Consider the following 27819-nt stretch of genomic DNA (forward strand, 5'->3'; position numbering starts at 1 on the left):
TCAGAGGTAAGATGAACGCCAAGTGATTGACCTCTAAGGCCTTGGCACACATTGGGTGATTGTAGACCTTCGACCGCTTGTCTTACCTCCCATTGCTAACTCACCTCATGCTGTATTTTGTTGACCACCCAAGGCTAATGTCCGGCACTTAAAATTTCGTCTTGTTGCATCACCAGTTGCTAGTTGCCAGCTCTGACCTAATCAGAATATGGGAGAAGAAATCACAAGTAAAAGTAAACTACAGTGAGAAGAGGGTATCTTTAACTTGTGCAAACTGCTGAGAATTAATCAGTAATCAGGATGAGGTGCTTATTGCTGTGACATCTGAGTGCCAACCAAGTGCCTATATATGTTGAACATCAATTCGTCAAACGGTTTAAATCCATTCATCTTGACCAATTTATCCTCATAGCAAATAGCTTAGTAAATTTTTTAAAACATACTTTTGTTCCTAAAAAAATGCATTAAGCAGTGTAAAATTAAACAGTGCCCTAACAACACAATCACATGGCACTCTTAATTACTCAATTGAATCATTATAAATGAATATAGATAAATCAATATCAGTCTGACTGCTACTTTACTATTTTAACTAATGACATAATATGAATTAAAAATGACCTATTTCATTAATGTTAGATAGTTTGGCAACAGAGATTAAGCCTTTGCCCCACCCTTCATATAAAAAACAGAATTCAAGTAAAAGTTTGTAGGCAGTAGGAATTGCTGATAAAATATTTATTTTGGGTGTGTGAACCCATTTCTGTGATTCGAATATCTTAAACAAAAACTAGTTGATGGACACACTTGCCGCTCACCTCTTGTATAGACTGCTTATTCAGTGTTGCCAATTAGGTGACTTTGTCACTATACTTTTGTACTTTTCTTTCAAAGAGTCTAGCAATGAAGTCAGCAGCTTTTCAAGATGCCACAGTGAATTTGGGGGTTTTGTTTATATGTGGTTTTCAAACCTGGGCTGCTGCTTGTGTGCTCATTGTACCCTCGTCTCTCCCCATCACTGCCTCTTCATCACGCCTTGATTGTGCTGGGCTCCTGTTGTGTGGAAACATAGTTCCCTTCTCCAAGGAACCAAGGTTATGGACGTAAGTTCCCTTTCAACAACACATATAGAGTTAACACAATCAGCCTATGACAGCCTACCCGAGGGGAACCAACTTGCACTGATAAACGGCCATCTGGATAAAAGCGGAATAAGCAGGCTACCTATTCACCCACTCCTGCCCTAGCCTACAGCACAGTATGCGCTAGGCTGGGAAATTCTCTGCAGTCCAGCAAGATAACTGTTTAGACAAAGAAAGCGCTGTTTGTTGCAACAATCCCCAGATGAAAAGCTGTAATTGCAGCAGTTGTACCTCTAAATGGAGAGAGGACGGCACTGCTTGCAGAGCTCTTGACCGGCCTTGTCGTAGCGAGAACATATTGTCTTAACTTTTCCTCATGGGAACTAAACCCACAACCGTGGTGCAATAGATTCTGGTGCACCAAATGCGCTTCTTAACAGAAAATTATAAAATTTTATCCAAGAGCACCTCCCCTCTTATGCATGTTTGTAAAGAGTTGTCTCATAGGGGACAGATTATGTTGCTGAGATTATATTTTGGTATCCATGGAAAATAGGCTACTTTGATACAACTGACCAGATACTAACAAACCAGATCAAGAAAACAAGACACGACACAGCCCCCACTATTTTGCAAGGAATGTTATGGCATTTATATTTTCTGGCATTGGCAACATTGCAAAACTGCTCTACGTTGCAAATCAAAGGGGTCTCCATGAAGTTTGTAGTAGCTATTATCTAGCCCTTCCAGGAGCTCAGAAGCACTTTCTTGGCTGAGGCAGCATCCAAAATAGCACCTTTTCCCTACTTAGTGCGAAACAGACTGACGCAACGGGTTTTAGGAAAACCGAAGGACTAGTTAGCTGGAGCTCAGGGATTACTACTTCTCCACACCTTGATAGATAGGACAATTTTCATCTCACTCTTTGATGTCTGACATCAACGGAAGACCGAAGGTGAATACCAGCCCCTCCCTCACCTACCTTAATTCTATGTCGGCACCTAAAATGGGATCACATTCCCTATGCGATGCAGTACTTTCGAGCAAAGGTTTATAGGCTTTATTGCTTTCTCTTTGCCACTTCATCTTACTACACAACAATGGAGATGTCCTGCTTTCCATGTGACAAGGGTTCGGTCAAGTTTCCCATAGCAATGACTTTGCAAAGGGGTGACAGTAGCCTATATAACTTTGAATGAAAGACAAGTGACCCATTCCATTCAAGGAGGGCACAGTCTCAGGCTCCTCTCCTGCACTGACAAATAGATGTCAGCAACATAAGCTCACAATGGGAGTCCATCCTATTGTAAAACACTGTTTGCATAACACCTTTTGTGCCCCATAGGGCGCCTTATGGACCTTTATTACCGATGAAAGCCCATAGGGCTCTGGTCAAAAGTAGTGCACTATATAGGGAATAGGGTGATATTTGTGGATAGAGCCGGAGCGGTGCTGTGTCGACTCAGCCTGGCGTTTGTGTGAAAAGCAATATGCCATGTCCTCAGGGAGGTAACGCACACTGGTATGACACAATTCTCCAAGGAATTGCCAAGTTATATAAATCCTAAATATGCATCGCGTCAGGACTAAAACGCGGGACAATACCTTCATAATTCACGTTACCGATACGATAGGGGAACACAATGGGATGACAGGCCAAGTCACAATATGGGAGATATAAGCTGGGCGCTGTTTCTCTGCGGGAAAGACTTTTGGCCTCTTGTACCATTGGAGCCGGACAGAAAAACAACATAAGTCATTAGAACAACAAATGTAATTGTTCCAAGTTGTTACAATTCCATGTGTTCCAAGTGGTACATTTTCAGAGCCTCTCTGGGACTGACAAGTCAAGAGAAGTCATACTGCCTACAGCTACATTTTAATTGATCTTCGCGCTGTAGATGAGAAACGCTGAAAACACACAGGCACTTAGAAACCCTGTAGCTCTACTGCACTATCAATAACAGGGCTAATAGATAACAGGTGAGTTACATTACGTCAACAATGCAATAGGAGTCCACCTCTGGCAGTAGGTCAGATCCATCTCTTCAGTCCCCACTCAACAATCAAAGTGCAGATGCTTACTTTAGTACTCTGAAATGCAAACATACAGTACTATGTAGAGAATAACTGAAAGCCAGGCCAGGGATATCCCTTTTCAGATGTCAATCAAACAGTGAACAGAAAAATCCTAGCCTCGCGAAGACAAATAATTACAACTAGTTATTTTGTCCAGAACATTTGGATGACAACCTCAGAATGCAACTGCTACCCACACTAGGCTGCCACAGAGAGAGGGAGTTGGTGCTTAATTCAGTATTCAACACAGTTAAGAATACTCATTCTAAAATACAATGAAATTAACTGGCATCTTTTACATTTATTTGTTACTGAGTAAGTTGACAGAGAACATCTTGTCGTTTAAAGCTACGGACTAGGGAAGAGTTGCAGGGCGAGGAGAGGAGATGAATGAGCTAATTGGATGCTGGGGACTGGACGTTTAATCAAAAGACCAGATTTAAGTGAAATGGGATCTCATTACAATGACTGCAATGGGATCTTTATCCACCACATAGTCAGGACACATACTCTAACATCCTATTCGAAAGCAGTTACCCTTTGCAGGGCAATGTCACCTACATTGTCACCCCCTTAGACCAGAGACACTCCAACACCCCTTCTAGCAGTATTTTGGTTTCATCCAGACCATCAGGTGAAACCCAGATACAAACAATGGGAGGCAGATTGATGAGAAACAAGAGTTCTCTAAAATGAGTGCTGTTGTATACGTTTCTGTGTACTTCTAAAGATGCAATGCTTGTTTGTGCTCATTATGAGAACAGCCCCATTGCCCCCAGGAGGGACAAACATGTTCTATTTAATCCACATGTTCCCATCTGGAACATTGTCTTCCTCATAAACCAGACTTTACTTTCTGTGCAAATCAATCAGCTCTGCTTAAAAAGAAGTGCCCGGAAACACAGAAAAATGAAAGTGCAACAAAATCCAGTAAATAAACAAGATAGGGAGTGCATACATAAATACCAGAATATGAAATAGCTTAGCAGTCTTCCAGTCATTCATATTATTTTTTAGAAAGATTACCAATCCCTGTCCTGACAGCAGCCGGCTGATGTTCCACGCAGATTACAGCAGTGATTTTATTTTCATGGGATTAAGCATTGGTTGGAACTGCTGTTTGTGCGAGTGCTGGCCGGTCCCATCAGTCCACTCACTCAACCACACACACAGTCATTCATACACGCACTCGCAGAAATACACAAACGGACGTTGCTGTTTGACTCATGGATGCTTGGAGGCTGTGAGAGCAGATAGATCAGTCAGACTGTCTAGACTCTGGTACCGCTATAATGGGATTTACTGTCATTAAGCTAGTAGTCATAATACAGGGAAGGCCAGCTACTGGATCTGGGTAGCTTCCATTTCCTCCAACTAAATCCAAAACAATAGCCGTGTCCCAAATTGCACTCTATTACCTACATTTCCCTACGTCTGTGTTCAAATACAGTTCACTACATTGGGACCATATTGCCATTCAAGACATTGTCTTGACTATGGATCTCACCCTATACCATTGGATGATGGTATTGTTAAGGAAAGGGGAAGAAGAGTGATACTGCATACCCTGCCAAGGTCTTACTGTAGGTGTTTAAACTGCCTCTACCTGAGGAAGCTTTACGCTCCACATCACATCACCTAAGGACCAGATTTGGTAGGAGCAGAGCTAGCTGATATTTGCATGGTGGTTGTTCTGGGCGATTCAGAAAGGGATCTTGAGTTAAAGCTGTCAAATCCGTGAACAGCTCCTTGCATTAGGCCTTCCAGACATTAAACGACACTAGACACTGTGATTAGATTTAATGACACCACACCCAACTTACTTCTCCCACACACAAGTTGCAGCACTTAAAATGCATTGTGTTCTGTTGTCTAGTTCAGAGTTAGACTGGCTAGGAGTCCCATCTGTCCAAATGAACATGGAAATATGAATATGATTAATTATATCTATACATCATAGAGCCTATGCTGACTACCACAGTTTGAAACATCTGACAGGTGAGGGATCGGACACATAAAACAAGTGCTTCCGGATTTGACAGGTCTTAACACTGATAGACCTCCTACACTATGCAGGTGTTGGCAAACGCTCAATCTGATTGAGTCAAGATAAAAAATATATATAATTTTGACAACAAGAAGAGGTGTTGGCTTCCAGAGTAGGGAGCAAAAATAAATATTTACCTTTGAGCACCTGGGCAAGTGTTGCGAAATTCATAAAATATCATAATTTTTTTTTCACAAATTCCTGGTTGGGATATTTCTGGAATCAGGAACGAACAAACAAGAAATCCTGTTTCTTTCAACCAGGATATATTGGAAACAAGGTAATTCAATTGAAAGTTCACAAATGTTGATACCACAGGATCCAAGTGATGGGGTGGTCTACATGTATGTTGCTGTGTGTGCGAGTTGTTTGCTCAGTTCTAATTGGCTGCCAACAATAGCTTTTGAAGCCAAGTAATATGCCATTCTTTTCAAAGAAATTGCTTCTGGTCTAAAAAGACTCCTTTGTCATATTTTTGTCCATCAACTACCCAGTTCCACAAAAAGCAACAATAGGCAGGCAGCAAGTGCTAAGGTAACTTGATAGAATTCCTGGGTTCTCTGTGTGCATATATTGTATATCAGATACCCAAGAGGACAACTAACTCAATAACTATGTACTAGGCCCATTAATCAAAACCCCAAAACCCTTAAGATATTTTTTTCCTCTAAAAGGGACAAAGCAGCAATCAACCATGTAATACTTTTACATGGAATAGTGGAATTAAAGTGTAATTAAAGCAACTCAGCATGGACATTTAGGGATTTAATTCTACACAAATTCTAGTAAGCAAAGGTCTTTGTCGGCAATTAAGGCAAACGGGGCTCTCCCAAGACTGCGAGTGATGTTTTAAATTAGGTGAAGCCACATAGTGGCTGGTTTTCTTTCATCAACATCACCTGGCTGAGAAGAGAGAGGGAGCCTTTTCAAAAGCTTGTGTACTGTGACATCAAAGTACCTTTATTCACTAATACTGAAGGAAGAGACCACATTAAAAGATATAGAGAGGGAGAGAGACAGAGGAGGAACTATGTGACCTTGGACCTTTCTGTTAGGACTCTGCCATGAGGAATCTAATTGGAGTGTATACTCCAATTAGGACTCTAAGGTGTCACATTATGCAGTCAACTCAAGACGTATTGGCACCCTTCATGCAATGAGTCATATCTGGGGCTCAAACATAAGGTGGAGATGTACTTTTTATAACAACACAATCATTTCTCAAACAGTTTATTGTGTAGAACTATTTTCCTCCAAAACAAAGCATTCAAAATTATTCGCACCCCTACAGAATATTTAAATAAATCCAGACAAATTGAGGCAGTTGGCCTCAGTCTCCAGGCCCTGCATTGATGCATTTCACCTGTTCCAGTTTTCCTGGGGTACAAATATGAGGTTGCACTCATGTAAAATCCCTTTGTTATTCATCACCATGGGTTAAGCCATACAACTGTCAGATGAATGGAGACAGGTGGTAGGCCTACACAGATCAGGTAAAGGATATACAAACAGCTGCAAATTTCCCATGAAGCAAATTTGCATGTTTGCCCCACACACTGTGAGGAAGACGGTGAGGAACGTAAAGAAAAATCCAAAAGTCTACTAAGCATCTTGGTGATATCAAGTCTCAAAATCAACTGTATGACACCACCCTCAGGTAAACAAGCTCTTTGTAATGGTTGCACAAAAGAAGTCCTTACTAAGCCCAATCCACAAAGATTTTGCCAAATTATTTGAACTACAATTGGAATTGTGTGCTGTAAATGAGACAAAAATTTAACTTTTCGGCCATGCACACCATCAGCATTTCTGTTGCATAAAGGGTAGCTGATACCCACTGTATAATATGGTGGAGGCTCATTGAAGCTTTGGGGCTGTTTTTCTACTAGTGGTCCAAGAGCTCTTGTTAAAATCGATGGCATAATGAATTCCACTAAGTACCAGGATATTTCAGCCTAAAACATGGTTGCCTCTGTGAGGATATTGATACTTGGCGATGGATGGACATTTCAACATAACATTGACCCCAAAACATACATCAAAATCCATGTTTTCTGTTTAAGATATTAATATGTTGTAATGAAAAAACAGTGGGGAGAACAAGTATTTGATACACTGCCGATTTTGCAGGTTTTCCCACTTAAGTTTGTAATTTTTATCACAGGTACTCTTCAACTGTGAGTGACAGAATCTAAAACAAAAATCCAGATAATCACACTGTATGATTTTTAAGTAACTCATTTGCATTTTACTGCATGACATAAGTATTTGATACATCAGAAAAGCAGAACTTTTTGGACCTTCTCCAGATCTTTCAGGTTACCGGGCTGTCGCTGGGCAATACAGACTTTCAGCTCCCTCTATTGGGTTCAGGTCTGGAGACTGGCTAGGCCACTCCAGGACCTTGAGATGCTTCTTACGGAGCCACTCCTTAGTTGCCCTGGCTGTGTGTTTCCCAGCCACGACCCATCTTCAATGCTCTTACTGAGGGAAGGAGGTTGTTGGCCAAGATATCGCGATACATGGCCCCATCCATCCTCCCCCCAATACGGTACAGTCGACCTTTCCCCTTTGCCGAAAAGCATCCCCAAAGAATGAGGTTTCCACCTCCATGCTTCACGGTTGGGATGGTGTTCTTGGGTTTGTACTCATCCTTCTTCTTCCTCGAAGAGTTTAGACCAAAAAGCTCTATTTCTGTCTCATCAGACAACATGACCTTCTCCCATTCCTCCTCTGGATCATCAAGATGGTCACTGGCAAACTTCAGACGGGCCTGGACATGCGCTGGCTTGAGCAGGAGGACCTTGCGTGCGCTGCAGGATTTTTATCCATGGCGGCGTAATGTGTTACTAATGGTTTTCTCTGAGAATGTGGTCCCAGCTCTCTTCAGGTCATTGACCAGTTCCTGCCGTGTAGTTCTGGGCTGATCCCTCACCTTCCTCATGATCATTGATGCCCCACGAGGTGAGATCTTGCATGGAGCCCCAGACCGAGGGAGACTGACCGTCATCTTGAACTTTTCCAATAATTGCACCAACAGTTGTTGCCTTCTCACCAAGCTGCTTGCCTATAGTCCTGTAGCCCATCCCAGCTTTGTGCAGGTCTACAATTTTATCCCTGATGTCCTTACACAACTCTCTGGTCTTGGCCATTGTGGAGAGGTTGGAGTCTGTTTGATTGAGTGTGTGGACAGGTGTCTTTTATACAGGTAACGAGTTCAAACAGGTGCAGTTAATACAGGTAATGAGTGGAGAACAGGAGGGCTTCTTAAAGGAAAACATGTCTGTGAGAGCCGGAATTCTTACTGGTTGGTAGGTGATCAAATACTTATGTCATGCAATAAAATGCAAATTAATTATTTAAAAATCCTACATTGTGATTTTCTGGATTTTCTACATGCTTTGTAAGTAGGAAAACCTGCAAAATTGGCAGTGTATACAATACTTGTTCTCCCCACTGTATATGGTTCCCATTTACAGTGCCTTGCGAAAGTATTTGGCCCCCTTGAACTTTTCGACCTTTTGCCACATTTCAGGCTTCAAACAAAGATATAAAACTGTAATTTTTGGTGAAGAATCAACAACAAGTGGGACACAATCATGAAGTGGAACCTTTTTAACAAATAAAAAACTGAAAATTGGGCATGCAAAATTATTCAGCCCCCTTAAGTTAATACTTTGTAGAGCCACCTTTTGCTGCGATTACAGCTGTAAGTCGCTTGGGGTATGTCTCTATCAGTTTTGCACATCGAGAGACTGAAATCTTTGCCCATTCCTCCTTGCAAAACAGCTCAAGCTCAGTGAGGTTGGATGGAGAGCGTTTGTGAACAGCAGTTTTCAGTTCTTTCCACAGATTCTCGATTGGATTCAGGTCTGGACTTTGACTTGGCCATTCTAACACCTGGATAGGTTTATTTGTGAACCCTTCCATTGTAGATTTTGCTTTATGTTTTGGATCATTGTCTTGTTGAAAGACAAATCTCAGGTCTTTTGAAGACTCCATCAGGTTTTCTTCCAGAATGGTCCTATATTTGGATCAATCCATCTTCCCATCAATTTTAACCATCTTCCCTGTCCCTGCTGAAGAAAAGCAGGCCCAAACCATGATGCTGCCACCACCATGTTTGACAGTGGAGATGGTGGGTTCAGGGTGATGAGCTGTGTTGCTTTTACACCAAACATAACGTTTTGCATTGTTGCCAAAAAGTTTGATTTTGGTTTCATCTGACCAGAGCACCTTCTTCCACTGATACTCCTTCCATTTCAATATTATCGCTCGCACAGTGCTCCTTGGGATGTTTAAGGCTTGGGAAATCTTTTTGTATCCAAATCCGGCTTTAAACTTCTCGACAACAGTATCTCGGACCTGCATGGTGTGTTCCCTGTTCTTCATGATGCTCTCTGCGCTTTAAACGGACCTCTGAGACTATCACAGAGCAGGTGCATTTATACAGAGACTTGATTACACACAGGTGGATTCTATTTATCATCATTAGTCATTTAGGTCAACATCGGATCATTCAGAGATCCTCACTGAACTTATGGAGAGAGTTTGCTGCACTGAAAGTAAAGGGGCTGAACAATTTTGCACGCCCAATTTTTCAGTTTTTTATTTGTTAAACAGGTTTGAAATATCCAATGAATTTCGTTCCACTTCATAATTGTGTCCCACTTGTTGTTGATTCTTCACAAAAAATTACAGTTTTATATCTCTATGTTTGAGGCCTGAAATGTGGCAAAAGGTTGAAAAGTTCAAGGGGGCCGAATACTTTTGCAAGGCACTGTATGTTTCTGCCAAAATATGTCTCATTGTTTGTTGCGTTTCATGCATTCACTTTTTGCTCACTTTTCTTGAAGGATGCCAATTCTTCTTTAGTTGATTGTATGACCCCCACATATTAAAAAGTTGACAGCTTATGTTAAGGCAAGTGGGTGCGTTCTAGGATGTTGTAGCTAGATCATAAAGCAACTTTGAAAACGAATCCAACAGGATATCAAGACTGTATACACTGGGGGCTCTCTGATAAACAACAGGAGACAGATACTCAGCGTACCATTTGGTTCAAATTTGGTAGGACCGTGTATTTCATAAAATTAAAGTAAATTCAATTCATAATTTCATGTGAAGTTTGTTAGTAAAGAACAGATTGTAAGTATACAATCAAAGTCTAAATGAGGGGAAATGCTCTAAACGGTATGGCTATAACTACACAATATCACAGGCTAATGTACTGATAAGGATAGGGAAGGATTTCAAAGGGGGAAAACCTTGATCTCCGACATCTGTGGAGTTTTAAACTGAAGAGCTGGGTATGCAGGTATCTCAATAGGATTTAGGTTGTTCGGGGTGGGCCGAAGGAGATTTATGTAAGGAAAAACAAAGAGGTCAATTATAATAAAACATTTCTTGCATTACTCAACTTTCACTTGCATTTCTCAACTAGTATAGTGAAAACCAGCAACACAGATAGGGGAGTGTCCGAACCTGAATCTCGTCCACGCATAGCTTTTTGCTCTGGAGCCTCACCCAATGACACACAACAACAGAGAGAGTACAAAGAATGGTCGGGAGATTGAAAGGTATGCTTAAAGTAGTAGTAGACTTAAAGCGATGGGCTGATATCAGCCCGGCCTGGCTATCTAGATGAAACTCTCCCAGGGGATCCTCTAGCTCACTCCAGTGTTTGGGTCTGCATGAAAGATGAAGGCAGATAACTCCTGTGACAAGAAAGTGACGCACAAAGACGCCTCTCCTTATCTCGGGATCGGCAGCTGTGAGTCCAGCTCCAGCACTGTAGCAACAGCCTCACAGCGACATGGCCCAAAGTGGGCCATCACAGAAACTCATCACATGACGTCATGAAAGACACTACCGAAGATTTGACACAATAAAGAAGATACAGTGAGACAGTCACGCTGTGGAGGGATAACAGTTTTGAAATATTGTTTTGAACAAATATGTGCATGTTTGAGGGACAACAAAGAACTGACTCCAGTATAAATAGGAAAGAACCATATGCTTTTGCTTTCATTTATCAAAGTAGAAATTCCTTCTTACACAACATGTGCACAACATTTGTGGATTCAGAGTAAACCACTTTTTGAGAAGCCCTTGCCTTGAGATAATGAGCTGATTGCATTCATTATCTTAATGTGTTTGAGTGGATAATACGATCATTTTAAACAGATATGCAGTTAGAAAACAACAGGATACATGCACTAATTGAGATCCGGGCCGACTAAAGGGCCCCGGAACTCAGTTTCTGTGGTAAGGTATCAGGAATGTTTGCCCACTGTAACACTGTAAAATTGGAGACCTTGATGTCCTTTTCATAGAGCCCAAGTTAAAAGTGTGTCTAAAATACTTCCTTGTCTCTTGTGTGTATGGGTGTGTGCGTGAGTGACCACTAAAGATGTTGAACATTGCTCTGAGGACTTTCCTGCACTCCGCTCACAGAGACAATATGAAAGAGAGGCAGAAAGAGTCAGGGTGGAGAAAGGGTGGGTGGTTAAGAGGAAACAGTTGCAAAGAGCTCTGAATAGCATTAGATGGGCAACAGCAAAATAATTATGAAGACAAATAATTCGACAGTTAAAAATAGGCATCAGGTGGAAACATATTTCTTACAACATACAGTAGCAAGCGTCCGAGACCATCCAGGTCTATAGGACTAGATCTGAGCAGGATAGAGGTTTGTTGAGAGAATAGAGAACTCCCTATGTATTATGCCCTTGCAAAAATACTGAGGGACATGTAGGTGTTAGAGTGAACCAGAAAACCATGGCAGTGTTTGGGTCTTTCATTGTTTAGGGGCGTGAGACTCTCACACGTGCACAACAGTGGGGGTGGGGGGTGGTTGTAACTCAAAAACCTGTCACGGGGGTAAGCACGGAGGAGGTACAGGCCACGGGGTCGCAAAGCAATTTGTTTAGTTGTAGTTTGGGTTCTGACATTGCTGCAGTCATTTCTCTTTGTGTGACAGTCAGCTCTACCTTGCTATACTCCCCCGCTCTGCTTGCTTCAAGGTCATACACACACACAGTCACTGAGTAAATACAGTCGGTATGTGTGTGCGCGTGTCTGAGTTTTTTTAATATAATTAAATATCAAACAGAACACTATTTAAATATTCCATTTGTAATTGAGTTAAATGAGACAACTGGTCAGGGGTCAGTATAGTTCCGCAAAGGCACTATATTTAAAGATATTAGTTATGGTTAGCTTTAGGGTTACGGTTGAGGTTCAGGACATTTTGCTTGTCCCCATTAGGAAAAAGGCAATTCTGGTTTAGGGATCAGGTTCAGGGAAAAGTTGTGGTAAGAATTAGGGTTAGGAGTTAGATTCAAGGTTAGCGCTTAAGGTATTTGGAATTAGGGAAATTCGTATTTTGAATGGGTATAATGATTGAGTTCATAAGGATAGTAAAACATAAAATGTGTGTGAGTGTGTCTGTATGTGCCTGTGTGTGTGTGTGTATGTGCGTGAAAATGCAGTCAGTTTGGTCAGAGTAAATTAAAACAACAGTAAATGACAAAAATGAGTTATCTTAAGGTGTATGCTTGTAGCAGGCCTGCCCCCTGGTGTTTGTTAAGGTGTATGCCTGTGGCAGGCCTGCCCCCTGGTGTTTGTTAAAGTGTATGCCTGTGGCAGGCCTGCCCCCTGGTGTTCGTTATCAAAACTAGCAACATCCTGCCCTTGGTGACCTCTGTTTACGGTAAATCAGTACAAATAGAAATTCAGCAACGAAGCAGTAAAACATCCTTCCCATCACTACTCTAAAACATATGGGGTTCAAACACCCAGCCATAATAGTACCGTGCTTTACCGTAAAGTGGGGAAAACTTTACTGGGCCACTGACAGACTTCAGAGAGTTCTACAGAGTTCTCCCTCTCCTGTCAGAGACCCGATGAGTCATTAGTGGTGAAGACGCACGGCCAAATGTTCTGTGGGTCCGTAGAAAAGGCCCTGCACGATATCAAGGGGCAATAAAAGACCACTGGGTGTGAGTCAGAGAGAGAGAAAGACAGAGAGACAGAATTATCACATTGCCCAGTTCATTTCATCTCATAATGGGGTCCCAGCTGCAGGCCGACTCCTTCTTTTCATGTACTGAACCTGCACTGTTGGCATCCTGGCCAGCTGGGTCTTCAAGGGGGAACAGACGAGGCACATAGGGGCTGAGTCATTTGAGGAGGACATTAGCGGTCAGTAGGTAATTTGTGGGGACAACACCAACCCTTGCCCTTTCCTCTCTGTTTTCCCTCCCTTCCTCCCAGAGCTTTGAAGTGGTGGCAGTGTACAAACAACAAAAATTCTTCCTGCCAAAAAAATCCAGGAAAATGGCCCCAAAACCCGTGAACAGGACCTGTTCCAGTCAGAGTTTTGTAGCTCCAACCAACCAGATGAATCTTTTTCTGTGATAGCTGATTAGTTCATTTAACGATTTGAGCGCTTGAAATAAACTGCACTCCCACAATATTCATAGTCTAGACATGTAGCTCTCAGATCTCAAAATGTCTAGGTAACTAAACCTTAAAATACTACTATTCTGCTAACAAAAGAGTAAGTTGCTCTGTACTCAGAGGCTTGTATGAATATTTCCAAATTAGTATTAGCATTTGTTCTTGTTCGGACTGTTAACACCATAATGGTCTACATTGACCTGTTAGTTTATGATGACATTCTTAAGAGTGATGCATTTTTAAACATGGTATGTTATTTAACACAGTTTAGATACAGGCTTTATGTACTTTGGTGTGCCCTAAACAGCAGCAGGGGTTTACAAGAAGGCAGGCTTGCAAATTGCTTGCCTGGTCACAACAAATCCTAACAGGTTTGGCAGAGTCGAAGATCAACACAGGTTTCCATGATGCCAAGCCATTCTTATTAAATTTCTTCCTCAACCAGAAGAGCACATTCTCCAGCATTCTCCAGATTATACAACAAGTTCATATATTTTATCATGCTTTGGCTCAATTCTGATTGTCAAAGCCAACATGAGACGTCCAATTCACCTTCCAAAATTCACTTGGGGGAATCCCCAAGTAGACTAGACATCACAATCTATTTCTTCCGGTTGACAAATGAATGTTGCTATAACCTCCTCCCTTGCAGGCACTTTTGCTCCCTTGCAGATGTTGAGAAAAAATCCCACAAAAAAAAAACACAATCCATCTGGATCACTGCGATTGCCATGGCAACACTGTCATGACAATGACAAGCTAAAGGTGTAGTGTCATGTTAGATCCATTACTTGCAAGAAGCTAAATTTATTTTGCTGAAGTGTTTGATTGAATTACATAAATATCTGTCACATCCAAAACTATAAATAAACTGAGCAAGGAAAGAGGACTTGAATTGAAATGAAATATGGGCAGAATCAGAGCTAACCGAAAGATGCTCATAGAAATCTCTCAGAACCCCAGGGTAACTTCAAGAGATCTACAAATCTTTCTTGTCACTATCAATGTTGAAGTGCATGATTGAACTGTCAGAAAGTGACTGCACAAATTTGGCCCACATGGGAAGTGAGAAAGGAAGAAACCTCTGCTGTCAAAAAATATCAAGACACAACTCATATTTGCCAGACAACTTCTGGGTAAAGACTAGTGGAATAATGTGCTCTGGACAGATTAAAGTCAAAGGAGTTGTTTGGTCTCAGTGCTAGACACCATGTATGGGAAAAATGAAACATTGCCTTGTCTGAACAGAAAAAACTCATACCAAATGTAAAGTATGCAGGAGGTGGCGTTATGGTTTGGGCTGCTTTTCTGCCTCAGGGGCCTGGCCAACTTGTCATCATGCAGACAACTATGAACTCCATGTTGTACCAGATAATTGTTATGGAGAATGTGAGGCCATCTGACAAAAGGCTGAAGCTGAACTGAATATGGATCTTGCAGCAAGACAGTATTCCAAAACACAAGCAAAGCTACAAAAAAAGAGTGTAACAGAATGACAAAGTCAAATCCTAGATCTCAATCGTACTGAAATGCTGTGGGTGGACTTGAAGTGGGCTGTGTAAAAAATTACTTCCACTCAAGTGAAAAGACTGACAGACAGTTACAAGAAATGGCTACATGAAGTTACTTCACCCAAAGATATTTCAACATCATCTATTTAAGTTTGGGTGTTCTTACATATTCCACCTTTTAAAATTGCATGACATTTTTTGTTGAATAAATTATTTGAAATATAATCTTTCAATGTCATCACTTAAATTAGGTTACCATTATCTTTCATTAGTGTGGATTACATATCCAATATACAATCCAGATACAGTGGGGAGAAAAAGTATTTGATACACTGCAGATTTTGCAAGTTTTCCCACTTACAAAGCATGTAGAAGCCTGTCATTTTTATCATGGGTACTCTTCAACTGTGAGAGACGGAATCTAAAACAGAAATCCAGAAAATCACATAGTATGATTTTTAAGTAATTAATTTGCATTTTATTGCATGACATAAGAATTTGATACATCAGAAAAGCACTTAATATTTGGTACAGAAACCTTTGTTTGCAGTTACAGAGATCATACATTTCCTGTAGTTCTTGACCAGGTATAGCACACACTGCAGCAGGGATTTTGGCCCACTCCTCCATACAGACCTTCTCCAGATCCTTCAGGTTTCTGGGCTATCGCTGGGCAATACAGACTTTCAGCTCCCTCCAAAGATTTTCTATTGGGTTCAGATCTGGAGACTGGCTAGGCCACTCCAGGACCTTCTTACGGAGATGCTTCTTACGGAGCCACTCCTTAGTTTCCCTGGCTGTGTGTTTCGGGTCGTTGTCATGCTGGAAGACCCAGCCATGACCTATCTTCAATGCTCTTAGTGAGGGAAGGAGGTTGTTGGCCAAGATATCGCGATACATGGCCCCATCCATCCTCCCCTAAATATGGTGCAATCGTCCTGTCCCCTTTGCAGAAAAGCATCCCCAAAGAATGATGTTTCCACCTCCATGCTTCACGGTTGGGATGATGTTCTTGGGGTTGTACTCATCCTTCTTCTTCTTCCAAACACGGCGAGTGGAGTTCAGACCAAAAAGCTCTATTTTTGTCTCATCAGACCACATGACCTTCTCCCATTCCTCCTCTGGATCATCCAGATGGTCAAACTTCAGACAGGTCTGGACATGCACTGGCTTAAGCAGGGGGACCTTGCGTGCGCTGCAGGATTTTAATCCATGACGGCATAGTGTGTTACTAATGGTTTTCTTTGAGACTGTGGTCCCAGCACTCTTCAGGTCATTGACCAGCTCCTTTTGTGTAGTTCTGGGCTGATCCCTCACCTTCCTCATGATCATTGATGCCCCACGAGGTGAGATCTTGCATGGAGCCCCAGACCAAGGGAGATTGACCGTCATCTTGAACTTCTTCCATTTTCTAATAATTGCACCAACAGCTGTTGCCTTCTCACCAAGCTGCTTGCCTATTGTCCTGTAGCCCATCCCAGCCTTGTGCAGGTCTACAATTTTATCCCTGATGTCCTTACACAACTCTCTGGTCTTGGCCATTGTGGAGAGGTTGGAGTCTGTTTGATTGAGTGTGTGGACAGGTGTCTTTTATACAGGTAACGAGTTCAAACAGGTGCAGTTAATACAGGTAATGAGTGGAGAAAAGGAGGGCTCCTTAAAGAAAAACTAACAGGTCTGTGAGAGCCGGAATTCTTACCGGTTGGTAGGTGATCAAATACTTATGTCATGCAATAAAAAAATCATACAATGTGATTTTCTGGATTTTTGTTTTAGATTCCGTCTCTCACAGTTGAAGTGTACCTATGATAAAAAATTACAGACCTCTGCTTTATAAGTAGGAAAACCTGCAAAATCGGCAGTGTATCAAATACTTGTTCTCCCCACTGTATTTATGTAAAAGACAACTTTCCAGGGGGATTACTTACTTTTTCACATGACTGAATATTATTCACAGAATTGTGGTAAGAATGTGGTTAAAAAGTTACCAAAAGTTGTTAAAGTTTCAAAATAATAATATTGAATCTTTAACATTTAAAATAGATCTACATAGAATGTATGTAGTTCTGGATATATGTTAATTAAAATAATACACAATACACAAAAACACTGATAATCTCCTTATCATGGCACCTGTCAGTGGGTGGGATATATTAGGCAGCAACTGAACATTCTGTCCTCATTCTGTCCTCATACAGGAAAAATGGGCAAGCATAAAGATCTGAGCAACTTTGACAAGAGCCAAATTGTGATGGCTAGACGACTGGGTCAGAGCATCTCCAAAACTGCTGACCTCAAGGGGTGTTCCTGGTCTGCAGTTGTCAGTACCAATCAAAAATAGCCCAAGGATGGAAAAGCGGTGAAACGGCGACAGGGTCATGGGTGGCCAAGGCTCATTGATGCACGTGGGGAGTGAAGGCGGGCCTGTGTGGTCCAATCCAACAGACAAGCTACTGTAGCTCAAACTGCTGAAAAGGTTAATGCTGGGACTGATAGAAAGGTGTCAGAACAAACAGTGCATAGCAGTTTGTTGCGTAGCAACATACCAGTCAGTGTGCCCATGCTGACCCCTGTACCACTGCCAAAAGCGCCTACAATGGGCATGTGAGCATCAGAACTGGACCACCGAGCAATGGAAGAAGGTGGCCTGGTCTGATTAATCACATTTCCTTTTACATCACGTGAATGGCCGGGTGTGTGTGTGTCGCTTACCTGGAGAACACATGGCACCAGAATGCATTATGGGAAGACGGCAAGCCAGCAGAGGCAGTGTGATGCTTTGGGCAATGTTCTGCTGGGAAATCTTGGGTTTTGCCCTTCATGTGGATGTTACCACCTACCTAAGCATTGTTGCAGACCATGTGCACCCTTTCATGGCAACGGTATTCCCTGATGGCACTGGCCTCTTTCAGCAGGATAATGTGCCCTGCCACAAAGCTAAAATGGTTCAGGAATGGTTTTGAGGAACACAACAATGATTTCAACCTGTTGACTTAGCCTCCAAATTCCCCATATCTCAATCCAATCAAGCATATGTGCGATGTGCTGGACAAACAGGTCTGATCCATGGAGGCCCCACTTTGCGACTTACATGACTTGAAGAATCTGTTGCTAACATCTTGCTGCCATATACCACAGCACAGCTTCAGAGGTCTAGTGGAGGTCAGGGATGTTTTGGCAGCAAAAGGGGGACCTACACAATATAAGGCTGGTGGTCATAATGTTATAGCTGATCGGTGTATGTTGTTCTTATTAGCTGTTTTCATTTTGTGGACTATAAACCTGCACCCATTACAATTAAAATCCAAATGTGGGCCTGATGAAGACAATTATGTTACTTACGTATTTGAAGAAATCCTGTAGTAAGGGTTTACATTAATTAAGATGATTCGTAATGCTTTGTTGGTCTCAGTAGTTGGAAACACATTCCTATGGGCATGTGCATTGAAATGTGCCGGAGCTCTGACTTTCTGACCAAAAGATCTCTGGCGCAGGATTTCAGCAGTGGTCTTGAAAGCATAATCACTTTGTGATAACACTAAGAACCACTAGATGGTAGTGGTTTCATGCAAATGTCCTTTCATCTTCCAGCCTCAAATATTTCCTCTAATGCTTACAGAAAAATGTAATCCAGATTATCTACAAAAAGTACACCAGGCATTGGTGTCCAATTGTATTATTCCTTAATTAATGCTGCCTTTGAAAACTGTCAGAGGGGTGTATGTGTTTGTGACAGTAGCAGCTGAAATCATCAGGTATTGTTTTGATCTGCAACACATCCAGATCTACAAGGTCTTACGCTGCTATATTATTGTGCTGGGGGAGTAGGGTCAGTTCTCCTTCTCCACTACAAATCCTTGTAGATCTAAGGAAAGCATTTTCTACATTTTCACTCAGGAGGACATGAGGTCCTGGCCCACACCTGAGGATTACCAGGCTTGAAAGACCTATTGCTGTACCTGTCCAAAGTCCTCCTGGTTGTGTTACAGATCAAAACGATACATGATGATTTCACCTCCCCCTACCCCATGTTGTCCCTGTCCATCTGGTCATGCTTCCGACCTGGACTAAGTTTAAATAGACTCTGGACTCAGCCCACATGCATTTATTAATTATTACAATTTGTACTCTTAATATGTTCACCCGGCACTGCCAGAAGAGGACTGGTCACCCCTCTGAGCCTGGGTCCTCTCTAGGTTTCTTCCTAAAACCTAGATTTAGGTCTACCCTGATTTATCAGGGTAACCGGAAAGAAGAGCATTGCAGTAATCTAATCTAGAAGTAACTAAAACATGGATTCGTTTTTCTGCATACATTTTTGATAGAAAATTTCAGATTTTTGAAATGTTTTGAAGATGAAAATAAGCAACTCTTGAGACATATATATATGTTCATCAAAGGAGAGGTCAGGGATAACCCCAAGGTTTCTTACAGTTTTCTGGGATACAACCAACCAGTCGTCAAGGTTCACACTTGGGTTTTAAAACGAGCATTTCTGTTTTTCTTGAGTTTAATTAAAAGCAAGATGTTCTCTGTCATCCACTTCCTAATATCTGAAATGCATGCTTCCAAAGTAGCTAATTTTGGAGCTTCTCCATGCTTCATTGAAATACATAACTGTGTGTCATCAGCATAACAGTGGAAATTGACATTTTTATTCCGGATAACATCCCCCAGAGGCAGAATATATAGTGAGAACAATAATGGGCCCAGAACCAAGCTTTGAGGAATACCAAAACATACCTTTGATTTGTCAGAGGATATGCCATCCATACATACTAACTGATATCTTTCAGATAAATAAGATTTAAACCAGGCTAGAACATGTCCACATAGCCCAATATGGGTTTCCAGTCTCTCTAAGAGAAGGGAGTGATCAATAGTGTCAAAAGCAGCACTAAGATCAAGAAGCAACAGGACAGATGCGAAACCTTTGTCCGAGGTCATTAGAAGATCATTTATTACCTTCACGAGTGCAGTCTCAGTACTACGATGGGGTCTGAAACTGGACTGAAGCATTTCATAAATGTTATTTATCTTCAGGAAGGAATTCATTTGTTGGTAAACACATTTTTCTAAGATTTTAGAGAGAAACATGATGTTCAATACTGGCCTGTAATTGTTAAATAAGTCCGGATCCAGAATAGATATTTTTAGAAGAGGCTTAATTTCCGCAATTTTTTGTGAGTTTGGTACACATCCGGAGGAAAGGGAGCAATTTATTATGTTCAACATTGGCTGACCTAGCACAGGAAATAGTTTCTTAAGTAATTTTGTTGGAATCAGGTCTAGTTGTAAATTTGTGGGTTTAGAACTCATTACAAATTTAGTGAATGTGTCAAGCGATACAGGATCAAACATTTCAAGTGTCCCCATTGACACCTGGTCAGGGAGGTTCAGGACATTCTCAGGACAACTGAGATTTTGAGGACCATAACTATTTAAGAAGGAGTCAGTTATTTGTTTTCTAATGGTGATGATCTTTTCATCAATGTAATTCATTTATTCATTACAGCTAAAGTGAAGACCCACTTCACTTGTTGAGCGTTGCTTTTTTGTAAACTTTGCAACTGTATCGAAGATACATTTTGGATTGTTTTTGTTCACCTCAATCAGACTGGAGAAATAAGCTGATTGAGCAGATGTGAGTGCTTTTCTGCATTGTAGTGTACTGTCTATCCAGGTTAGTCTGAATACTTCCAACTTGTTGGAGCACAACTTTGGCTCCAATTTTCTGGAGGCTTGCTTGATTGTTCTAGTATTGTCTGTGGACCATGGAGCAAGTTTTAATATTTTTTATGGGTGAGTAACAAATTTCATTTTATGTATCCTTAGCATCAGCCAGTTGTAAAAATCCTCTCTTCTAAGCTCAGGGAATCAGGCAAACATACAGATTTTATCTACAAATGGATGCATTTGCATGCAAAGAACAATACATGACCGCAGTACGAACAGACAAGATCTGATTAGAATTGTAATAACTGTTAAAATGTTTACTGTATTGTTACTGTATATTACCGTCTAAGACACACTTAAATTGAAAATCATTTTTATTAACAATGTTTTGGTCAGATCTGCACCTTGAGTTGAAGGTTGTGTAATGTTGAAAGAATGCATGAGATCATGTGTCTAGTTGATCAACAACAAAGATCTCTCTGGTACTATCGAAACTGTTTCCTCTCGTTTGCAAACTATCTAGGCAGTGCTTATAAATACATTATGATGCCTCTGTAGTATTTATGAATACTTTATGAATGGTCTATAAAGCTCTAAAAAGTCACTACTCCTTGACTGTTTTGTTCCTGAGATCAGAAACTCAACTTGCTCATTAAAATTTCAGGCAATAGGACACTGGTATTGGAAAAAGCACTGTTATTGCAACTTCACTGGTTATAAATTATAATATGAATGCTTTGGATTAAAACATGAATTGTGTTGGTTTGTTTACGAGCCAATCCAAGGCCTTTGATACAGTCCGTACTCCGTATAGCCAACCAAGCTGACCTCTTTAGGTTTGGGAAATGACGCCTGCTTGTGGTTTCAGTCAAAACTTCCTCAATTGCAAAACTCCAGCAGAAAGAGTTTCTAAAATGTATAAAGGAGTTCCTCACGGTTAGATTTTTGGTTCATTATTGTTTACATTGTATATTAAAGACATTGGAAATTCTGAGAGAAAAAAAAAAGATACAATATGATATTGCTCTCTGCTATAACTGTAAACAAATCCTTTTTTCACAGGAAGTCTGCAAGCATTGTAGAAGGCACTCATAGACCTTAAAGGAATACTAAATATAAACACAAAACAAATACATGCCTTTCTCTCTAGGACCCATAACTAAAAGGACGTTGAAATTACTACTCTAGATGAACAACAAATGTTTTATCTAGAAAAAGGTCCTTCTAATAAGTACTATCTGGTATATGATTTCGTGACAATAAATTATTAGAAAAAAAAACTTGTTTAGTAAACATTAATTAGTAAAGAAGCAAAATATAAAGATTATATAATTTGAAGCAATACATCCTGTTTTCTCTTTTGATAGTTAAAATAAATGCCCAGGCCAATTTTATGTCTGTTTTTAGAAATATGGGGATAATAAACTTTAGACATATTTACCTTGTGTTATTGTCTATCACTTTGCACTTCGATGTGTCTCTGGTGACATCACTGTATATTGTATGAAGAGATGGTATGCAATTTCTTGTGTTTATTTACAAAGAGCTCTTGCTGAATCACATAGCATTCTGATATTACTTATCAAGGTTAAAACAATAAAATACAATACAAGAGCACAGGCTTGGATTGCACTAGATACGCCAAACTTTGCTTCAGAACTAGATTAAACTGCCTTTAATTTAAAGTGGAATAAGCAGCAGAATCAGTTATACTTGAATGTCAGTTATGCTTGAAAGCATTACTGGAGATTTTGATGAGGACAAATATGTTTGCTTTGTGGGAAATTTGTTTTTGTTTTAATTTGTGTGCTGTATTTTGAATATTTCTAAGAAATCATGTAAATACATTTTCAAAAGAGGACCATTGTTCACAATGTGTTTGCCCTGAATAAAGAAAGGGATATAACATTTAAAAACAGCAAACAGAAAAACAGAGGCACTGAGTGGGCGCATGTGCACTGCATGGTTTTGAGAGGGGGTATTCAGACATGATGTGCCCACAGAGAGAGTCACAATGGATGGACAAACCACGGGCCTCTAACCAGCCAGGCCAGATACTCACTGACCATTATTAATCTCTTTCTTTCTCTCTTTCTTTTGTTTCTCTTGCATTATTTCTACCTCGTTATCTCTTTTTTATTCTCCTTTCTCCCTACTTCTGTCCCTCTATCTGGCTTTACTCTTCCCCCTCTTAATGGATCTTTGTCACACATAAGCTTCTGAATGCACTTATTGAACCTAGTGAATGCAACCACTGTATTCTACTGACATCAAGAAGTTGTGGTTTCCTTTAATATCCAGTTAATTGCTGAGCACAATACCATCCAAACTCCAAGATGTGCTAAGCATTTGAAGTGTTGTCTGATAACATGGAAAGGCTACCATTAGTTTTCTATGTTAGAAAGATTAGGAGACATAATAAATAATTTGCATAACAGTGGCAAAAACTGTGATGAACACAGCTTTTGTTTAGACTACAATATTATCCACATTGAAATGCAAATCATCTTCAACTCATATCTCAGTAAAATATAATTAAAAAGCAACACCTATATAAGAATACATCCACTTTGCAAAAGTAAAGTCTTACAAGTCATGGGAGTTGCCAGGCACTAAGCATTGATAATAGTGGAAAGAAATGTCTTACCTATGCCTATTGTACATAGAGTATGGAAGGCTTGTCTCAGAATTGTCTTGCTGCTTCTGGTTAAACACTAGACAAAAACATATGGGGAGGTAGATTTTAATATCCATGTGTGGTCAGAAGTGGGTGGTTTTAGAGTAATAAAGTCATTCAAAAATGTATAATTTAAAAAAAGAAACATTTAACAACCGGATCTCCCTTCCTCTGAACAGAATATGTTGCAATACGTTAAACCCAAACAAACATGAACATGTGAAACACGCAGTTTTGCAAGTGTTTTCCTGGTGATTATTAGTGACATGCAAATATTAGCTAGCATGTCATAAATGGGAAATTTATGTTCAGTAGTTGGTTAGTATGACCCCCTATTATCGGCCGCCGCCCCCAATTTTTGGCCACCTTAATATTTTGTTGAATTACATTACAATTTATTTGTATTTGTATTACAAATGACAGATGTAGTCTTCTCTGCAGTGTCTACTAGGAAGTTGTAGCTAGCTTCCTTGCCTTCCGATAAAGAAAAAAAAAGACTGATCACTGATATTTCATGACGTCTAGTCTGTCGCGCAACTCAAATTTCACGATCTGCAAATTTTTGGTGGGCTAGCTGAAAGGTTATATTGATTAGCAAAACTTACCGTTGCTTTCCAGTACTATTACATTTTGAACTTGAGAGGATTTACTTATCCGACCACTAGAAATGTTAGCTACAAATTACAGCTCGCTTCAGATAAGAGTTACGTTCAAATCATCAAACTCAACCGAACATGCTGCGAAACGAACAAGATTCTACACAATTTCCATTCAATTTGTAAGAATTATTTATGGGATGGAAAGGTTGACGAAAAAATAAATCACGGAGAAAATATATTGACTGATATATTGATTTATTTGGGGGGGCTAATTAATATTTTAGTGGGGATAAATGGGTTATAGATTTGTTTAGTTGAGGGTTGTGTGAGTATGTGGGGCGTGGGCTATAGTCAATTTGGTTCCGGGGGCATGTTCATGAGACCTACTGCTGTAGGAAATAAACAGTTCTTGTGGCGAGAGGTTTCGGTCCTGATAGACCTCATCCTTCTGCCAGAGGCGAGAGCTCTGAACAGTCCATTTCCAGGGTGAGAGGGATCAGCCCCAATCATTGCCACTCGCGTCCTGGAGAATATGAATTTCACTTACTATAATACAAATGCATTTGCTAAATATATAATTCTGGTAGAAAATAATATAGGTCTTATTTATTTAAAAATAAGTTAAATGTGTTATAAGTGTCATAATTTGGGGCCAGTCCCACGAACACAGATTACGCCTAGTCGAGGAGTAAAAAAACAAGGTAAATGAAAAACTCTACTGGGCTTGATGTTTTTGTCCAAAACTAGCTTAATATGTATCCACTAAACCAGCCTTTTGCAGTTAAAATAGCTTTCTGTTTAATTTTCAACTAAACAGGACCAAGAAAAATGTATTAAGTCTAGATTCACTGGCTCTTTGGAAATATGAAGTGGACAGTGGTCTGACATAAATTGTGCTTTTGAAGTAACAATTTAAACCAATAGGATTTTAGTGAGTTGTATTTGTTTTCTGACATTGCTTATAGCAAACATACCCAACTTTCTGAACATTAAGATCAGATCAACAAAATGACTTATTACAATATGGTGATGATTGTCAAAAAGTGACTGTTGTTTTATTAAAAACTTAATGGTCCGTGTTGAAACCTTGCATCTCGGAAACACATCTCACTCTTTAACTTTAACAGCATTTACTATTCATAATTCCAACTTGAAGGTTCAAGTTAAAATTATCACTGGAAATAAGGAAATACCTGTAACTCTGAAAAGTTTTTTTGCTTTTAATGTTTATTTACACAAAGTAATTCTGATATTTGGTCTAATTGGTCTTTTGGCCAAATGCATAAGATTTTTCAACGCTGATTTGATTGGTCAAAAGACGAATGAGATGAATTAGCCTTGGGCTGTGTGTTTAAACGTGTTTGTTCTACATAACATATTCAGAAATGTACACAATTCCAAAATGTTGCCTATATTTCTGAGTGATCCACAACTCCTAATTTTGCCTACTTTTAAACGCCCCCATGGACATAATTACATGTTGCACAAGGCTCTCTTGTATTATGTAATTTGTTTCACCTGTGACACATTTCAGGTGCATAAAATGTCATACAATTTAGGACAAACTGAAATAATATCTTGTCAAGACATCGACTGAGAGATCTTAAAATCCTGTATAGGTATTTTACATCCCATCATAACAATCTGTCAGTGAATTTGTTGATAAATGCACTGTCTGACCTGGGGAATGTGACCATTGTCTATTCTTTATTGGGTATAGTTTCTGTGTTACATTTTTTTTATTTATTGAAAAATGTATTGTTTCGTATTTCATGTTCATTCTTTACACATATTCTTTATGGTATTTTAGTACAGTTTTTCTGGGTGTCTCTTGTTAAAATATGTGAACATACAGTACCAGTCAAACGTTTGGACACATTTACCCATGGGTAATGGTACTGTACAGTCTTGAATGTCACTAACATAAAATAGGTAAAATAACTGTATTGTTCATTATATCGTGTAATAAGGATTGTGTATTTCAATCAAATTTAATCAATCAAATGTATTTATAAAGCCCTTTTTACAACAGCAGTTGTCACAAAGTGCTTTCACAGAGACACCCAGCCTTAAACCCCAAGGAGCAAACAACAGTAGTGTTGAATATTTCTTTTATTTTTACTTTGTTCTTTGTACTTGTTCAAAGATAGATTATCACTTTTTTGTGTGTTTGTTTGATCCATGTCTATGTGTAGATTTGGGGAGCTAAATCCCCACAAAAATAGCAAAACATGAAAAAGTGTGCTCCATAAGGTTTTTTGGCAGGCCACACTAGGGAACATTTTATTTCTGGATTAGGGATTACATTTAACAAAAAAAATACAATTGGAGATAGAGTTGCTTTTAGGTTTAGGCATTACCAAATTTAGAGCTAGGATTAGGCATTATGGCTAGGTTAAATGTAGGCATCAAAGTTAGGTTATTATGCTTAAGGTTAGAATAAGGTTAGGGTAAGGGTCAGAGTTAGGTTTAGGGAACATGGATTTCAGGGTCAGATCTCAGGTCCCCACAAGGATTCTAAGGCAAATGTGTGTGTGTGATACTGCTTTTACTAAACTGTACATGTTGGGACCAGAAGCACTCAAAAAACTAGTGAAACAGTTTGTTCCCCACAAGGTTTTGATCAGGTACTCAATAAAGAAAAGGCTATTTAAGTTAAATTGAATTTGGGTTCTTTTTTAGGTTTAGGATTAGGTTAACCTGTAATGGCTTGGCTGTTAGGGTACGGTTAAGGCAATGATTGGGTTTAGGGCTAGTTGATAAGGATTTTTTTTGGTTTTGTATATGGTTATGTTTCAGTTATGTCCTAACTGTGATAAGTGAATTCGTGCGTGCGGCGTGAGAGGTGGACGGTTGGGTGATCTACTAATAAATTGCAATGAAATGCTAATCTCAACTGAAAAGACCAAGTGTGTGACAAAAATTTGCTATCACATACGGTTTTTTTCCTAAAGTCCGTGAAATCGAACAATAATGAAACTTTACCTAACTTTTCCCCAACTGAGTTAGCCCGGCCCATCTGGAGCAGCAAATAGCCGAACTCACCAGGGAGCAGGAGGTGGAGGGCAGTGAGGAGAGAGGGGGGAGAGAAAGAGGGGATCGGATTGAAAACAGATCAGTCTGAAGATCTCACCACCGCATGTCTGTAACAACTGACGATTAAAGTCTAGTCTTACTTTAAAAATTACAGCCGCGTATTCTTTCGAAAACACGCAATGCGCATTCTCATGAAGAATCTCAAAAGGGAATGAGAGAACTTTACCACTTGAAGATGATGGATTGTAAAAAATAGATGCGAGTAAATGCGCTCCACCGAATTAAATTACTTCTGCCGAGGGGATGCCATGTTGCAAACTTTGAGCAGAATTTCTAACTTTTGTTCAAGTGCACGTCAATGGATTTTTCTCAAGGGGACATATTCGATCTAAGCGGTTTTGATTGAAAAAGTACCGTTTTTGTCCTATTTCTCCCGGTTGTTTGCGGAGAGTCATCGGACAAAGTGAAAAAGAGCACCCGGGTCCAAGAAACTGTTCAAGGTAAGAAAAGTTTTTATTGTGGTGTAGTCTGGATGACAGCTTGCAAAACCGCGCACATTGTTGTAGACATAGCCTACGATAACAATGTTTCTTATTCATTCTTAATGTTAAAGGCAATATAGATATGTTTAAAAGTAAAGCACTATATA

The 27819-nt window shown here is 40.0% G+C and overlaps 1 protein-coding gene and 1 long non-coding RNA gene across 2 annotated transcripts in view; one reads left to right on the forward strand and one right to left on the reverse strand.

The window, feature by feature from the left end:
- LOC105024676 lies at positions 1-24222 on the reverse strand. The gene is made up of 4 exons (XR_829068.3): positions 24141-24222; positions 23506-23572; positions 972-1076; positions 1-197 (listed from the first exon to the last, which is right to left on the reverse strand). It is a non-coding gene; the product is annotated as an uncharacterized LOC105024676 (long non-coding RNA).
- Positions 24223-27197: 2975 nt separating this feature from the next.
- gli2a (GLI family zinc finger 2a) overlaps positions 27198-27819 on the forward strand; it is an 82656-nt gene continuing 82034 nt past the window's right edge. The window contains exon 1 of the mRNA XM_010894755.4: positions 27198-27670. The gene's annotated coding sequence lies outside the window, so the exon portion shown is untranslated. The remainder of the gene's footprint in view (positions 27671-27819) is intronic.

This window comes from Esox lucius, chromosome 16 (assembly GCF_011004845.1).
Source record: "Esox lucius isolate fEsoLuc1 chromosome 16, fEsoLuc1.pri, whole genome shotgun sequence".
NCBI classification, from domain to species: Eukaryota; Metazoa; Chordata; class Actinopteri; order Esociformes; family Esocidae; genus Esox; species Esox lucius.